The following is a 16,100-nucleotide window of genomic DNA, read 5'->3' on the forward strand; positions in this document are numbered from 1 at the left end:
GGAGGCGGGTGCCCAATTGCTTGAGCCATATCTGCTCCCAGGAGTTTTTAATCTCTCAAACAGCCCATGGCCAGTCTCCAGAAATTAGTCAAGTACCCTTTAAGTGCTCCTGCCAGTTTCTGCCTCCAGCACTGTTTTGTGCTCTCAGTAAGGTCTGCTTCTCTGCATCCTCTCTTTCCTGTGGTGGAGGGTTTGTGCTGTGGCCTCAATTCTCTCCTGGATGTAAGAATTTATGTTGATTTCAGTTTGTTTAGACTTTTTATTGGGACTTCTAATCTCTTCACATGTTGGACCAGAAACCAGAAGTCCTTGATTTTGAAATAAAATAGATCTGTAAATTTGCAAGTTACTTTAAGAGCAGTTTCTGATGGATATTTTTGCAGCGAGTCCATGATATTTTCACCTGAATCTATGGTGAAGATAAGAGAGGAGGTTTGACCAAGGGAAGCACTCTCTGGGTTAAGACCCTGAGGTTTTTAATAACGGAATATTCTGGAATCCAAGAGAAATCAACAACAGTGGTGGCAGCTCCAGTCCTTTGAATAGACCTGCGTTCAGGGACAGAAGGGACATGGCTAAGAATATTCTGGAATCTTGTGAAGATTTCAGAATGTTTGTATCAGAGTGTGCCATGCATTTGCTTGTTTTAAGACAGTAGAACGTACTTCTTTTCACAACTTTCTTGGGTATTTGCAAGATCTAGTTGTATCTTTAGAAAACATGAAGGTGTGGCAGGTATCATTGTGTCCATTTTTAAAATGAAGAATTGAGTCACTTGCCCAGATGAAGACTCCGGCAAAATCGGTAAGTAATTACGATTACACTACGCACAATGGCTGCAGTGAAAACAAAAATTTATTTAGCACGTTTTTGTGGGGCAGGCACTGTTCTAAGTACTTTGTACATATGCTTCATTTTACATTCACGGGGACGGATACTATTACCAGCCTCATTGGCTTTCAGATGAGAATTCAGGGCCAGGGAGTTTACATCCCACCACGGTCCAACACTTGGCAAATGGAAAACCTGGGATATGAATCCAACTCCCTGTTCCTTACCAGTACTGCCTCCCTTGAATGCAGATGCAAAATCCTTGGACTTGTAACTAGGAAACTTTAGTTAAACACAGGGAAGAGTTTTCCAATTTAATTGTGGCTGTATACCTAAATCACGGAAATTGTATAATCTCATTTTGTAATTTTTAAAAAACAATATTTTCTCATTCATTTAAAAATTTTGTTTTGTAATAATTTCAAACTTACACAAAAGCTGAAAAAGTAACATGGGAAACTCCCATATACCCTCTACTCAGATATCCAGAATGACCAACTTTTATCATTTTGACCCTCCCTTCCTACCCCCTTCTGTTCTCCTCCTTTCTACTTTCTCTCTTGTCTATCTCTATTTTCTATCATCTATCAATCATCATCATCTCATCTACCTGTTTTCTGAACATGTGAGAGTAGATTGCACACATCGTGCTCTTTTACCACCTAATACTTCCATGTATGTATTCACTTATATAACCACAGTAAGTAAAATTACCAAGTTCAAGAAATTTGCCCATTTTTCATTCACTTTTACTAAGTGGTATAGATATAGCAGCTTGATAAGGACACTGAACAAGATCCAGTCATTCTCTCACTCACTTATGAAACATTTAGTGCCTCTTGTGTACTGGGAATTGTTCTAGGCTCTGTGTGGGTTGAGGAAGTGGTGGTCAAGCCACCCTATGAGATGGAATATGGTGTGAGTCAAAAAAGAAGGGCAAGGTGCTGTGATATTTCAAAGACGGGAAAAGAACAAGTCTGGCTGAGAAAGGAGAGGGAGGGCTTCCTGGATGAGGGTATTTGAATTGATCATTGAGGGTCGGTGTGGCAGTTTGATATTATTTATGGATTCCAAAAGAGATTTCGATTATGTTTGTAAACTGGTCTGTTTCTCTGGGCATGATACCCTTTGATTGTGTTAGATTCAGTTGAGACATATGATGGAATTATTTTAATATCAGGCCGTTGATTCAACCATGTCATTAGAGTGCGACTCAGTGTTGTGTCCCAGCCCCTCGGGCTGTTGATAAAACAGATTCTCACAAGGAAGTAGATACATTGAGAAGATACACAGAGGAATAGAGACAGCTCATTAGACATGGTGGAGGTCCTGGGAAGAGAGATGAGCCTGATTGTCTACAGCTGACCTTGTGAAGAGAACAGAACAGCTGAACCTAGAAAGAAATGAGCCCCGGGGAGATGAGCCTTATGCTCTGAAAGAAGTTGGGACCATGTAGCCTTAAGAGGAAGAAGGAAGGTGGAACCCTTGCAAACATTGCCCGCCATCTTGCTTCAACATGTGGCAAATGACTTTTGGTGAGAATGTACCTCTTATGGTGTTTTGAGTTGGACTCTTTAGGACCTTGTGACTCTAAGCTTCTACTCTAAATAAGTACCCCTTTTAAAAGCCAACAGACTTCTTGTACTTTGCACCCCTTTGGCTGACTAATAGAGATGGGGAGGAGGATTTCAATTGGGAGACCATTGCACCCACTGGGCATCCCATGGGCACTGGACAGGCCTGTGTGGGGAGCAGGGAATAGGCTGATGTGCCTGGTGTCTAGAGTGTATGGAGAGTTTGCTGGGAGATATACCTGGAAAGGGAGCTTGGGATCAATCTTATAGAACCCTGATACTCTGTTGAGGACTTGGGTTTGTATTTGAGCGAGATGAGGTACTGTCTTGCTTTCCTCAGCCATCTGCTTTGTGACAGTGATGCTTATTTTCATAACTGAGGGACCGTCTTTGTCACCCATGTCTGTTTGGTTACCAAACTTTGCCATTTTTTTTCTTCCTTCTAAATGCCTCCCACATAGGATGACCTGGAGTCAATCGTTTATCTCTGTGACATCATTCCCCTGACCTTTGAAATTGGAATAATAAATACGATCTGTACAGGGATGTTGAAAAGCTTTATGGGAACACTCAGATAAAGAACTTAGGGTACCGTAGGGGTGTCAGTGTGTGACCTGTTCTGAAGGACTCGTCTTTACTTCCTTCATATCCCCTTGCCCTTCTTCAAGCACTTAATGTGTCACATCCAAACAACCTCGACACCCTTCTGGTTTGTTTCTTCACTGCTAATCTCTCCTTTTTTCAAATATACCTGTCACAACTTTCTGGTATGAACCCACTCTTTCATCTAGTGAGTTTAAGCAAGTGAGATTGTTGTTGTTGTTTTTTAAGATTTATTTACTTATTTATTTATTTCTCTCCCCTTCCCCCCCACCCCCACCCCGGTTGTCTGTTCTTTGTGTCTACTTGCTGCCTCTTCTTTGCCCACTTCTGTTGTTGTCAGCCGCATGGGAATCTGTGTTTCTTTTTGTTGCGTCATCTTGCTGTGTCAGCTCTCTGTGTGTGTGGCGCCATTCCTGGGCAGGCTGCACTTTCTTTCACGCTGGGCAGCTCTCCTTACGGGGTGCACTCCTTGCACATGGGGTTCCCCTATGCAGGGGACACCCCTGCATGGCAGGGCACTCCTTGAGCACATCAGCACTGCGTGTGGACCAGCTCCACACAGGTCAAGGAGGCCCAGGGTTTGAACCGCAGACCTCCCATGTGGCAGGCGGATGCCTTATCCATTGGGCCAAGCCCACTTCCCTCTGCAAGTTCTTGCGGTGGCAGATACAGGTCATTATACATTTTTTCAGAACTTATAAAAGTGTATGATGCAAAAGGTAAACCATAATGTAGACCATTGACCACTGTTAGTAGTAATGCTTCGATATTTGTTCATCAATTGTAACAAATGTAACATAATCATGTAGAATGTTACTGGTAGGGGAGGATATGTGGGAGAGGGGGATATATAATAACCCCTTATATTTTCTGTGTGACTTTTCTGTAACCTAAAGCTTTTGGAAAATAAAGTGAAAAAGAAAAAAGACACTGGGGGAACATACAGAAGAAATTGTCACTCTACATAACAAGATAACAGATCTTACAGTGATGAAAGACACAATGTATAAAATTTTTTTATTTCAAATATTTTTCTATTTTATTTTATTTGTTTTTTTAATTATTATTTTTATTTTAATTGTATTTGGTTACTTTTTTGGCTTGATTTTTTTTAGAGGTTTTGGATCACAGAAGGGTCACAACTGTGGCAGGGGAGGATCATTGGTGTGGGGTATCGATGCTGGGGGGATGTGTCGAGAGGGGTGTACTTGGGACATGTCCCTAAAGCATATAAATATGTTCAAGGTTCATGGGGCATTGTCTTGGTGGTTGGAGACCCACAAAATAACCAAAAGAATATTGAATTCCCATCCTATGTTGGGAGTCCCACTACATTCTCTAATAGAACGTCAAGAATCTTCTGAGTACATGGGTGGTGCCTAGTGAAGGAAGACAGACCATTACGCCAGGACCTTGATATTGATGATTTTACTTAGGAACCTTTTCTTGCAAAATTGAAACTTAGCCTAGGATCATATTTTGCCTAAGCATTACCTCCTGAAAGCCTCCGTGTTGCTCAAATGTGGCCTCTCTCTAAGCCAGGGGTTCTTAACCTTTTTTGTTCCGCAGACCCCTTTGCCAGTCAGGTGAAATGAATACTACAATACTTTATTTATTGCATACATTCATAAATGAAGGAAATGCTACCTTTCAGTTAGAGGTCAGAGAAAATAAAGATAAAAAGTTAATTTTTTTCAATTCAAGCTCCCAGATCTGAAATCTTGCTTAAGAACCCCTGCTCTAAGCCAAACTCAGCATATAAATGCACTGCCTCCCCCCTGACATGGGACATGACTCCCACGGATGAGCCTCCCTGGCCCCGAGGGATTATTACCAAACGCCTATTACCAATGCATTTGGAAAAAGACCTTGACCAAAAGGGGGGAAATTTTAAATACAAATGAGTTTTTTATGTCTAAGAGATTTCAAAGTAAGTCAGGAGGTCATTCCAGAGGTTACATTGATGTATGTCTCAGCAGGATTTCACTGACTATCACAGTAAACAGTACCTCAAGCAGGGATACTCTTGAGGGCTCTAGAGACTTCTACACACTCTAGGCAGGGAAGCTAACCCCAGGAAATCAGAGCTCTGTTGGAGGGTCTTACTTTGGAATATATAATAACCCATCTTCCCAATGCATCAGAGTTAGAATCTTTTATAATTTTTGTACACATGGTTCTTCTGCTCCATTTATTTGACCCTATAACTAGCACTATGCCTATGAAATATATGTCCCAGTGCCTTAAGTCTCCCAGCTGTGTGAGATTTAAGGTTGGTTGAGTCCTGAATCTCAGCAGCGTTGCAGCCAACACCTACTCTCCAGTTCATCAGACTCACCCAGGACAACTAACCAAAGGATGATGATGGACATTGCCCATCCCCAAAACACAAGACTATTTACAAGTGCAAGCAAGACAGTTCCATCCATCTGCCCCATGGGATCTAAGCCCTCTCTCAATCGGAAGTAGAGTGGGCATCACCATCCCCAAATCCTCAAGATTGAGGAATGAACAAACATAAGGGGGGGTCAACTATGGACTAAAGTAGACTTATTATTATTCTAGTAATAGAAGAAGTTATAACATTGCTATAAAGGCAGTTGTCTCCAGAGGTTCTGAGGGGAGAGAAAGGGAAGAATTGGTGTAACATGGGGCATTTTTGGGACATCTGAATGTTCCGCAGGACATAGCAATGACAGATACAAGTGTTATACATTTTGTCAAAATCTATAATATTATGTGTCGCAAAGTGTAAATCATAATGTAAACTATAGACCATGCTTAGTAGCAATGCTTCCATATGTGTTCATCAATCGCAACAATGTACCACACTAATAGAAATGTTGTTAATGGGGGAATGTGGTGGGGTATAAGAGAATACACTATATTTTCAATGTAGAAGTTATGTATTCTAAAGCTCCTTTAAAAAGAAATTTTAAAAATCATTTTTAAAAGAGAAGTAAATGAAACCCTGAGTAAATGTAATGATAGGATTAATTAGTTCAGTCTTAAAAACAGTATATTTCTATTTTGGTAAGTTTGACCATAGTCTTAGGGCAAAATATAATTTGCGATGCATAATGATTCTTCCCAAGAAGAACAAAATTATATTTTAAAACAAAATTAGGAAGCCTCCATATCAGTGGTCTCCTAATCTTTATGACTTTACATCCCATCACTAAAAAATTTTGTGCAACTCAAAAAAATAAAACCCACAGCTATCTAACATTTAACTCTGATAATATACATTTAAAGGAAATGGAAATCTTTGATTTCCTAATACTTTTTTCTTTAATCAGTTGGTATTCAGAGGAAAATGAGGTGACACTTACATGGCTGAACTCAGAACCCCCATGTCTTTTACCCATTAGGTAGTCAACAAATATACCTTGACTTTATTTCACTATATTTAAGAAATACATGATCTAGTTATGGTTTTCAATGTTCTCTAGTTAAGGTGGTTGGATTTTTCAGAAGTTTTAATAAGGTACTCTGCCTTTGCAAATGGCAAAAAGGACCTATCTGACTACAAGGAAATATAGTTGATTCAGGACCTTCACGTCACTGAAATACATTTTTAAAATCAACTTTTTGTATGGTCAGGCCATACCGGGAATTGAACCCAGGACTTTGTATGTGTAAGGCAGGTGCTTAAACTTTGAGCAACACTCACTCCACCAAAATCACTTTTAATGATGTGGAAAGCAGTCAATTCATAAGTAAATAGACGATATCTTGTTCAACAATCTCACTTGGCAGCAGACTTGGCCCAGTGGTTAGGGCGTCCGTCTACCACATGGGAGGTCCACAGTTCAAACCCCAGGCCTCCTTGACCCGTGTGGAGCTGGCCTATGCGCAGTGCTGATGAGCACAAGGAGTGCCTTGCCACGCAGGGGTGTCCCCCGCATAGGGGAGCCCCACGTGCAAGGAGTGCGCCCCATAAGGAGAACCCCCCTTTTGGTCAAGGTCTTTTTCCAAATGCATTGGTAATAGGCGTTTGGTAATAATCCCTCGGGGCCAGGGAGGCTCATCCGTGGGAGTCATGTCCCATGTCAGGGGGGAGGCAGTGCATTTATATGCTGAGTTTGGCTTAGAGCAGGGGTTCTTAAGCAAGATTTCAGATCTGGGAGCTTGAATTGAAAAAAATTAACTTTTTATCTTTATTTTCTCTGACCTCTAACTGAAAGGTAGCATTTCCTTCATTTATGAATGTATGCAATAAATAAAGTATTGTAGTATTCATTTCACCTGACTGGCAAAGGGGTCCGCGGAACAAAAAAGGTTAAGAACCCCTGGCTTAGAGAGAGGCCACATTTGAGCAACACGGAGGCTTTCAGGAGGTAATGCTTAGGCAAAATATGATCCTAGGCTAAGTTTCAATTTTGCAAGAAAAGGTTCCTAAGTAAAATCATCAATATCAAGGTCCTGGCGTAATGGTCTGTCTTCCTTCACTAGGCACCACCCATGTACTCAGAAGATTCTTGACGTTCTATTAGAGAATGTAGTGGGACTCCCAACATAGGATGGGAATTCAATATTCTTTTGGTTATTTTGTGGGTCTCCAACCACCAAGACAATGCCCCATGAACCTTGAACATATTTATATGCTTTAGGGACATGTCCCAAGTACACCCCTCTCGACACATCCCCCCAGCATCGATACCCCACACCAATGATCCTCCCCTGCCACAGTTGTGACCCTTCTGTGATCCAAAACCTCTAAAAAAAATCAAGCCAAAAAAGTAACCAAATACAATTAAAATAAAAATAATAATTAAAAAAACAAATAAAATAAAATAGAAAAATATTTGAAATAAAAAAATTTTATACATTGTGTCTTTCATCACTGTAAGATCTGTTATCTTGTTATGTAGAGTGACAATTTCTTCTGTATGTTCCCCCAGTGTCTTTTTTCTTTTTCACTTTATTTTCCAAAAGCTTTAGGTTACAGAAAAGTCACACAGAAAATATAAGGGGTTATTATATATCCCCCTCTCCCACATATCCTCCCCTACCAGTAACATTCTACATGATTATGTTACATTTGTTACAATTGATGAACAAATATCGAAGCATTACTACTAACAGTGGTCAATGGTCTACATTATGGTTTACCTTTTGCATCATACACTTTTATAAGTTCTGAAAAAATGTATAATGACCTGTATCTGCCACCGCAAGAACTTGCAGAGGGAAGTGGGCTTGGCCCAATGGATAAGGCATCCGCCTGCCACATGGGAGGTCTGCGGTTCAAACCCTGGGCCTCCTTGACCTGTGTGGAGCTGGTCCACACGCAGTGCTGATGTGCTCAAGGAGTGCCCTGCCATGCAGGGGTGTCCCCTGCATAGGGGAACCCCATGTGCAAGGAGTGCACCCCGTAAGGAGAGCTGCCCAGCGTGAAAGAAAGTGCAGCCTGCCCAGGAATGGTGCCACACACACGGAGAGCTGACACTCAAGATGATGCAACAAAAAGAAACACAGATTCCCATGCCTCTGATAAGGATAGAAGCTATCCTTATCGCACACACAGCAAATGAACACAGAGAGCAGACATCTGGGGTGGAGGGAGAGAAATAAATACAAAATAAACCTTTAAAAAACAACTTGCAGAACAATTCCAATGCTCCCAAAATGCCCTATGTTCCACCCATTCTTCCTTTCCCTCCCCTCAGATCTATGGTAACCACTAAGTTTCAAGTTTTGAAGAATCAGGCTCATAGCTACATGCATTAATATTGAGTGCTTGACATACTGGTCTGTTTTCTTTTATTAGGCACTGCCTATGTACTCGAGATGTTCTTGCCTCTCCCAGGATGGGAGCTCAATATTTTCTTGTTTATTGTGTGGGTCTGCATCCACTGAGATAAATCCCTATGCCACATTCATATCCGTAGAATCATGCCCCTGATGCACCCTTTCCCATGTATCCCCCCAGCACTGACGCCCTGTACAGTGACCCTCCACTGCCATATTTGCCTAATTTTTTTTTACCATTGTACTTTCAACCACAGACCTACAAATCCTCAGAGTTGACCTGTTTCTTCCTTCAGTTCAAGCCTCAGTTCCATGGATAGTTTATTCAACAGCCCCCTGCCCTGTTCACCCTCACATTCCAGCTCTATGACGGGACTCACGTCCCTGCACCACCATCACTCCCCCCACTGCCCAACCACCCCCTTCCACCTTATTATGGGTTTTGCCCATATTGAGCATTGGCTCACCACACTCGACTCCCTTTCTCTTTCCTAATAACCTATATACCAGACTCTAGATCTGTGATCTGCTCAACAGGCTAGGTCATATCAGTGAAGGTATGCAAAATTTGTCCTTTAGTGACTTACTTCACTCAACATAAGGTCTTCAAGATGCATCCATGTTGTCATGTGTCAACATGCCAAATCTTCATTCCCTCTTACAGCTGAACAGTATTGCATTTTACGGATATACCACATTTTACTTATCCATTCATCTGTTGATAGATACTTGGTTTGCTTCCAACTTTTGGTGTAATGAATAATACCATTATGAAAATTGATGTACCTGTATATGTTCACGTCTCTGCTTTCAGTTCTTCTGGGTATAAACCCAGCAGTGGGATTGCTGGATCATATGGCAGTTCTCTACTTAGCTTCCTCCAAACCATCCTCCATTCCACATTCCCACCAGCAGTGGATGAGGGTTCCTATTCCTCCAAATCATTTCCAACACTTGCAGTTTTTTTTTTAAATAGTTGTCAGTCTAATGGGTGTAACCATCTTATTGTAGTTTTGATTTGCATTTCCCTAATTGTTAGTGATGTCGAACATCTTCTCATGTGGTTTTTAGTCATTTGTGTTTCCTCTTTGGAAAAGTGTTTATTCAAATCTCTTGCCCATTTTCAAAACAGATTGTTTGTCTTTTTGTTTTTGAGATGTAGGATTTCTTTATATATGCCAGATATTAGGCCCTTATTGGATAATGGTTCCTAAATATTTTCTCCTATTGAGTAGGCTGCCTTTTCACTTTTTGACCAACACCTTTGAAGTGCAAAAGTTTTTAATTTTGAGGAGGTCCAATTTATCTGTTTTTCCTTTAGTTGCTCACACTTTAGGTGTAAAGTTTATGAAACCATTTCCTACTACAAGATCTCATAGATGCTTCCCTACATTATCTTCTAAGAGTTCTATAGTCTTGGCTCTTATATTTAGTCTTTGAGCCATCTTGAGTTAATTTTGTATAGGGCATGAGATGGTGATCCTCCCTCATTCTTTTGGATATGGATACCCAGTTCTCCTAGCACCATTTGTTGAAGAAGCCATTCTGTCCCAGTTGAATGGGGCTGGTGACTTTGTTGAATATCAGTTGACTATGTATGTTAGGATCTATATCAGATCTCTCACTTTAGTTCATTGGTCAGTATGTCTCTCCTTGTGCCAATGCCATGCAGTTTGACCACTGTAGCTTTGTAGTATGCTTTAAAGTCAGGCAGCGTGATTCTCCCAATTCATTTTTCTTTTTCAATATGTTTTGGCTATTCAGGGATGCTTGCCCTTCCAAATAAATTTCATAATTGGCTCTTCTAATTCAATAAAAAAATGCTGTTGTAATTTTTATTGGGATTGCATTAAATTTGTGAATCAATTTGGGTAGGACAGATATCTTTTTTTAAAAAAAGATTTATTTTATTTATTTATATATCCTCATCTTTTGTTGTTTGCACTTGTTCTGTCTGTTCATCTTCCTTGTTTCTTTAGGAGGCACTAGAAACCAAACCCAGGACCTCTGATGTGGGAGGGAGGCACCTAATCACTTGAGCCACCTCTGTGTCCTGCTTTGTTGTGTGTCTCATTATGTTTTCCTTCTCGTATCTCTTGTTCCATCATCTTGTTGTGTCAGCTTGCTTCAATGTGCCAATTTGCTGTTTTCTTTAGGAGACACCAGGAACTGAATCAGGGACCTCCCATATAGTAGAAGGGGACTCAATTGGCTTGAGCCACATCTGCTTCTCAGGACAGATATCTCAATGATGTTTTTTCCCCCCAATCCATGAACATGGGATATTTTTCCATTTATTTAAGTTTCCTTTGATTTCCTTTAACAATGTTGTCAAGTGTTCTGTGTACAAGTCTTTTATATCATTGGAGGTAACTCTTTTAAAGGTGACTGTTTAAGCCCTGAAAAAATGAAACCAGCTTCATTTTGATATCAGGAAGCCAGGTTCACTTGATATTCCTACCACACACCACCAGAGGAAGGGAAAAGACCACGTTGGAGTTATCTCGGAGACTAGCAATGTCTATATAAGATGCGTAATTCATCGATGTGTGAATTGCCGTTCCTCCTGTGAAAGTCTGTTCAGTGCTTTGCAACCATCAGCAGAGATCTATGGAAATGGACTAGTCCCCAAAGTCCTGATCTGCTGCTTTCATTTCTTGCTGCTCCCATTTCTGGGTTTGGAGGAAAGTGAGGGAGAAGGAAAGGGAAGACTCTGCTGGGCGGCTTTCTCGAGAATTCAGGAACTGCCCTGCCCCAGTGCTTTCTGGGCTTCCCCTAGAATTCCTCACTGAGTCACCCATCTCTCTCAGCCCGCCTGCCTCAGTCTCCCCAGCAGGGCACCCACTTTCCTCTTTTACTGGTCAGGGGCAGACTCAGGCACTGTCTCTGCTCCTTTCCACTCGTGCTCAGGTAGCAGGACTGGCTCCCTTCAGAAGACAAACTGTTTTTCTTAGAAAGGGACAGGAGAGAGCACTGCAAGGGAAAGGGCTTTGAAATCAGCCTTCATGCCTTCTCTCTTCTAGAACTTTCAGAAGCTTGTCTGTATTTTCAACTTTGCCCTATCTGATGGCTCTGCAGTCAGTAAATGTGCTCAGGGTTTTCTTACCTTAAGACAGTTTACCTCAACATTTTATCTCTCCTTCTACCATCAAGTCCCTCAAAGATTAATGTCAGGTTTGCTCTGTTTCCATATCTCCCATTCACGCTTTTTAAAAAACACCTTTAGGGGTGGGGGCGGTGGGGTTGAATGGGACCTCATATTTTTTGAATGTAATATTTAAAAAAATAATAAAATAAAATAAAAAACAAACAAACAAAAAACACCTTTACAGAGATGTCATTCACATATAAAGTGTACAACTCAATCACTTTCAGTATTTTCACTGAATTGTGCATCAATCACCCCAATCAATTTTAGAATATTTGCATCACCCTAAAAAGAAGCCCAGATCCCTTAGCTGACATCCTACAATATCCACATGCTAACCCCTCCCCAGCCTTAGGTCACGACTAATCTACTTTCTGTTGCTCTAGATTTGCCTATTCTGGACATTTCATCTAAAGGAATCATACAATAGGTGGTCCTTTGTGGCTGGCTTCTTTTTCGTAGTATAATATTTTCAAGGTTCATCCATGTTATAACAAGTATCAATACTTCATTTCTTTATATGGCCAAACAATATTTCACTGTGTGTGTAAACCACATTTTAAAAATTCATTCCTCAGTTGATGGACACGTGGGTAGCTTCCATCTTTTGGCAATTGTGAATAATCCGTTATGAACATCAGTATACAAGTATCTGTTTGAGTTCCTGCTTCCAATTCTTTTGGGAATATGCCTAGCAGGGGGATTGCAGATCATAGGGCACCTCTATGTTTAATAGCCAGACTGTTTTCCCAAAGCAACTGCACCATTTTATCTTCCCATCAGCAGTGAATGAGAGTTTCAATTTCTGCACATCTTCCACCACACTCACTAATATCTATCCTTTTGATGATTCCCATTAACTCTTCAATCCACTCTAGTTAAGTTTCTCTCCTACCAAGCCAATGGAACTTCTCCGACAAAATTTGCCCGTAGTCTCCTAGTTGCCAAGTATAAAGGGCTAGTTAGAATTGGCAACTTTGACAGTCCCCTCTTCTCCCTTGCTTTCCATGACAACGTTCTCTCCCTATCCTCCAAAATCCTTCTGGGCACTCTTTCTCAGATCCCTTCACCCTCTCTTCTGCCTCTGCTTGCCTCCCAGATCATACTGTTTCTCAGAGGTCTGTCCTGCCTGTCTTTTCTTCTCACCCTACTCACCCTATCTGGGCCATTCATTCATCTCCCGGCTTCGGTGATCACCTTTATGCTGATGATGCTCCAATCTTCACCTCTCAGGAGCTTTAGATTCACAGATTTGTCTACTAGACATTTCCACTTGAAACTTCTACAGGCCTCTCAAATTCCACATATCCAATACTAAATTCACTTAACTTTCCCTCAAATATCCCCCTTCCCCTCTCCTCCTTCCTAAAGTCCATGCCAGGAATGGTAGGAGGTGATATCATCCTCCAAGTACCCAAATCAGAAAGCTGCAAGTTGACCCCGCTCATCACCCCTCTCTCTCTCTCATGCTCCATGGACGTCATCACCACGTCATGCGACTTGACTTCTTCATATGATTTCTTGTCATTTTTCTCTTCTCTGTCCCTACTTCTACAGCCTTCGTTCGGCTTCTCATCATTTCTTGACAAATATATTGCAGTAGTTTCCATTGGGTTTGACTGGGATTTTCTTCAAACTAGAAATTAATTTCAGAAGAAATATCAACTTTATTACAGTCAGCCTTTTAAGTTAGATTTTAGCATATCTTTCCAAGTATTTAACTTTTACAAGTATGTTGTGAAGTAATTTTTTTTATAGCTTTATATGTGTAGATTCTGCACATTTTAGTTAAGATATCCACCAGGTACTCTATATTTTTCTTGTGCTGGGAATGAGATATGTTTCCACAACATTTTCAAATGGATTATTATTATTATTTTATAGGGGGCACTTTTTGATCCTTCTTCAAGCCACCTAGTCATCCACTTGGTAACATCGCCCTTTTTTCCATTTAACTGCTATATTTCTTCCCTTTAGATACCGAGGCTGTTTCCCATTAATTCTAACAATTCCTGATGCTGAATGTGTGTGTGTGTGTGTGTGTGTGAAAACGTTCAATGGAGAAATTTCTCATTAGAATTGTCTACTTTTCTTTCCATGCTGCTAACTTAGTTTACCCATTTTTTTTTTTTTGTATATCATAGAGCAATTCCTGTAGAGGTTCTTTTATTATTTTTTTTTAATTAGAGAAGTTTCAGGTTTACAAAAAAAAAAAATCATGAAAAAGCAGAGTTCCCGTATACTCCCCTTCACACACAATGTTTTCCATATTATTGGCGCTAGGCATTAGTGGGGTACCTTTGTTACAAATGATGAAACAACATTATTAACCTTAGTTTAGGGTTAATTGTGTTACACAGTTCTATGGTTTTTTTAAAAAAGTTATTCTATTAACATATATACAACCTAAAGTTTCCCCTTTTAACCACATTCAAATACACAATTCAGACCTGTTAATGACATCCACAATGTTGTGTTATCATCACCACCATCCAGTACCAAAACCTTTTCAACTGTATTATTTTTGACACAGGGGATTGCTATTAGTTTTTACACATTTATTTTGTCCCCTTACTGAATTTTTATTCTAAGGGTTGAAAAGACAGTGCTCTTGTTCTTTTTGTTGTTGTTTAAGTTATACAATATATTATTTGCCAACGGTAAGCCCCCTAGTTCCTGCCTTCTAGTAGTTTCATCTTTAATTTCTATATCAGATCTTGTTTACCCAGAATTTCAAGAGGACTATGTGGCTAAAAGAATAACAATGGTTCTAAGTGAGTATATATTTGGATGACTGTGGTGCAGGAAACTGCAACTGCAAATCAAACTAACTTAAGCAACACATAAATTAACTAGCTCTGGTAAGTGGAGATTCAAACGTGGTATAAGTGTCAGGGTTGGCCAATACAGCAGCTCAGAGATCTCATCAAGGATGTGAATTCTTGTCCCGTTCTCTTTTTTGTGGTCCACCATGCTAACTCCATTCCTTCATGGTCAAGGTGTGAGTGCCTGTGGCATCTGCTCCCCCATGCTTGTCCAATAGTAGAGACAGCACTTGCCTCCCAAAGGGCTCCAGACACCCCAACGGTTCCCCTTTCCCAGCATCCCTCCTTGCATATCATTAGCTCAGCTTGTTCTCAGGCTGCTCTTTGGAAGAGAGGTGGAGAATTCTTTGGCCTACCCTGATTCGCATCCTGCCTCTAGACCTGGGAGGTGTCACCTTACCCTGAGGCCTGTGGCTGAACGCCAGGAGTGGATAACTGAACACAATTAACATTCTGTTGGGAAAAAGTGGGGAAGGGATTCTGAGCGAATGCCTCACCAGGGGCACCATGAAGTTTCTGATGTTGACGAGATTTATTATAAATTTAATGAGAGTGCCTAGATAATTTTACCAATAAGCTTTTTTCCCCCCTTTATCAAGCCTGGAAAGCATTCTTCAGTTTCTAGTTTTTAAAACGTTTGTTGTTCTACAAGAATGGATGTTGAATTTGATCAAATGTCTTTTTTCTTTTTTTGCTAGCAGATGAGATTATCTTGTGTTACTTAGAAGACTAAGTGTGTGTGAGGCCCACGTGCTCGTTAACTCTCTAGAAAGACCTATGCGGACACATTTGACCCAACAGGTACACTTACCATTTTAACAGAACCCTCCTGAACACATTCAACTTCTCTATTTTTGGGTACTGTTCCTATGAACTGCACTACGAACCCACCACCTTCAATTATATTCATAAATGAGGCTGGTCTATAGATTTCTGTTGGCCCCGTCTCTTTCAAGTAATGACATTTTTTCCCTATGAAGATGATGCAGCCTTACTATGAAAAAATTCAAGGAATGTAGAAAAGAAAGAAGAAAATAAAAATCACCCCCAATTTCATCACCCCAAAAAGTCAGCATTGCTTTTGGTAAGCATCATTCCAGTTATCCATCTTGGAAAGATGGATGGATGGTAGATTTATACCAACAGGGGATGAATCAATTTAGGATTAGCTTTGTAAGATACAGATTGGATTATGTGCCTTCCCTTCTGCCTTGTCACCCACAAGTGAGAGTTGAAACTTTCTAGCAGGGCTTATAACCTCCTTCAGGATCTGCTCCACGTCTGCTTCTCCTGTCTTATCTCCCTTTATTTCTCTCAATAAAAGACTGAGCCGTGTGAGGGTGGCGGTGCTCTTGGATGCCACTA

This window comes from Dasypus novemcinctus, chromosome 28 (assembly GCF_030445035.2).
Source record: "Dasypus novemcinctus isolate mDasNov1 chromosome 28, mDasNov1.1.hap2, whole genome shotgun sequence".
NCBI classification, from domain to species: domain Eukaryota; kingdom Metazoa; phylum Chordata; class Mammalia; order Cingulata; family Dasypodidae; genus Dasypus; species Dasypus novemcinctus.